The following is a 3,009-nucleotide window of genomic DNA, read 5'->3' as shown; positions in this document are numbered from 1 at the left end:
CTTTGCCACGTTCCATCAGTATCCTGCTTGTAAGGGTTATAGATACCTAGCTACTCAGCTCCTTGTCGACACGATTGCTGAGGCCGCCTATGAAATTAACCCTACTAAGAAGGTGATCTTGCCATCACCGCCGGCGAACAATCTCCAGTGGACGGTGGCGACGCCACCCATCTCTTTCGGAATGATCAACGTCCCTGCCAAGAATACTGTCGTCATTTCTAGAATGACACCAATCTGTTTAGGCAATGTGTTGCAAGACACGTAAGATGTTGTGTCATATGTTTGCGTTGCACTGGAACTTCAGGCCCAACATGGTGATCTGGCACCCTGCACGGCTTCTATGGCCCAAGTTGCGGCCCAACCATCAGTACCGCTTTTGGATAAGGTGGTCTCTTCATTTGGAAATTATTCTCAACTGATTATGGACTCTGCTGGGGATTCTGCTAGGGTTAATGATATTATTGATGATATTGTTTTCAACGTTTGGAAGTGCCAGAACTGTTTATCTATGTTGCACAACACCAGTTCATGCACCAAGCAGGTCAGATGCCGTCGATGCTTTAGATCAGGCCACGGAGCCAAGGGGTGCTCCGGCTCTGCGCCTTTCCCAACTTACAGGTGGGTGCCATGAGCCAATTCGGTTTCTCCAGAATGGTCAGCGGAGATATAATCACCCAGCGTCTCGGTTTCCCCCCTGGGGTCTCTGCCCAGTCCTATCACGCCTGCCACCCCATCGCTTCCGCCATTTCCCGCAGAGCCACCGCCCATCACACCTCCGCCACCTACCTCAACACCGCCGCCCACCACACCGCCAGCTCCTTCGTCACCGCCGCCCAGCTTGCCGCCATCCTCCAAGACTCCATCCTCGCCAATAGCACTTGCTCCGAATCCAACAATGGCCACCTTTTCTCTCGACCCCACGCCGTTCGTCCCGCATGGTTTCGAGATCATCGATGGTGGTCCACGGCGACTCTCGCGCACCTTCTACGCTCCTGCTGTGGCTCCTGATCGTCAGCATGAAGACTACGCCATTGCCATCATCGAGCCTGCTCCTCTGCCTGAAGAAGGTCTCATCTTCAGGAATATGGTCAGTGATTTTGTAGTTAACAATCTTGGCCGCGCTGTTCTTGATGCTCAGCCTTGGATTCAAGGAGTTGGTCTCTTTCGTTTCAATAGCCCCTTTGCTAGGCAAGCTCTAGTAGATCATCCTCCATTCGATCTTGGAAATGATAGATTTGTTCGATTTCTGCCGCATGATGAGGGTATTAACTACATAGCTATCCAAGGTTTTTGCCGAGGCTGGATTATGATTGTTGGAATACCTCTGGATTATAGGCGCACACGGTTTATTTCAGATGCTATCAGCACTTTTGGCCGTTTTCATCACTGGCAATAGGATGATCCTCTGCTTGTTCGTACTCTGGCATATGTTTCTTTTCCTACAACCACCTTAGTGCCACGGGATGTTGTGTATCGGGAGTTTGCTGACTTTGGTGGTTCCCGCATATCTTGGTCTGCTCTGGTATACATCTTTTCTGCAGACTTTGCTGATATTCTGCCAGCCGATGAGGACCCTATGCCCTTTGATGGCAACCCGCATCCTCTCCCTGGACACCTGAAGTTTCATAATCATAACTGGGTTATGCCTGAATTTCCTGAGATTGGCTGGGATGAGTTACCACCACCAGAGCATAACCATGCGCCAGAACACCAGGATGCTCCACATGATGTGCAACAGGAGCTTGTGGATGAGAATCAAGTTGTTGTGGATCAATCGCAAGAGTCGATGGTCCTGCAAGTTTCAGATGATTCAGTTAATAATCAGCCAGTGAATGATATGGTCATTTTTCAACAACCTGGGGCTCCCTTGCAGCCTCCTCTGCATATTGGACAGGTGCTCACTGTCTTTGGGCCTGTCCTGCCTCCTGACATGCTATGGCAGCGCTCATTTGAGAAGATGATGCCCTCTCTCCGCTTTGCTGAAATCCCAAAGCTCATGTTTAAGTCTGGTTTTGGGCCACTCTTGCTTTCTAACAAGTCTTGGGATGTTTGCTATAATGGATATGATCTCAGCATTATTCTGCCACCTGTGCCTGCTCCTTCCAGCGTCAGTTCTCGCCTTATTTCTCTAGCAAAAAGGCCAGTTGCTCGGGCCCTCTGTTTTGATGATATTTTTGAACCCATCACTGAATCTTTTGAGTTCACTGCTGCACCAAAGGTGACTCTGAAACGCAATCGCAAGCAAACGTCGGCAGCTTTGGTGGACACTGAGGTTCGTCGCAGTGCATGGCTCAGTGCTTTACGAGATGGCTACCGTAATTTACCATGCAGTGGCACCAGCAAATTTAAAGGTCTGAACAGGTCACCTCACACTCTGGAGAAGCACAAGACCAAGTCGGCTCAGTCTGATGGAGCTTCGACAGTGCCACCACCAACTGCCATCGCCGACCTCCAGCGTATTGGGGCTCGACTGCGCATCACTCCGGAGAAGATCACCGCGGATAAGCTTGTTGCTAATCCGGCTCAATCTACCAGCAGCAAGAGTTTTGATGATTGATTGCATACGTCTGCTTTCTGGTCCATGGCGTACCACCTTAAACATCATCTATCTTTATTTATGTCTTTATGTTTCGAACTCTGTCATTTTGCTATGCTTAGCTGGACTATGTGGATCATTGTGTGGTCTACTTTTGCTGCAACTTCTTATGGTTTGTAATGAGTCAGACTGGGTTTAAAGAATGGAAGGTTCTGTGTTGGAACGTGCGTGGCCTTAATTCTGAAGCGTGACAGCTTCCTGTTAAACAGAAAATTGATGAAAGTGGTTGCTTTGTGGTTTGCCTACAAGAAACTAAGTGTATGCATATTGATCATAGGTTCATTAGAAAGTTCTGTCCTCGACGTTTTGACAATTTTGCTTATGTGCCTTTGGTCGGTGCATCAGCTGGTATGGTTGTTATTTGGAATTCTTCTTTTTTGAGGGCAAGTTAATTGAGGCCAAACCTTTTGGTA

This window comes from Triticum aestivum, chromosome 1A (genome assembly GCF_018294505.1).
Source record: "Triticum aestivum cultivar Chinese Spring chromosome 1A, IWGSC CS RefSeq v2.1, whole genome shotgun sequence".
Classification (NCBI taxonomy): domain Eukaryota; kingdom Viridiplantae; phylum Streptophyta; class Magnoliopsida; order Poales; family Poaceae; genus Triticum; species Triticum aestivum.
This window is presented reverse-complemented; position numbering follows the sequence as displayed.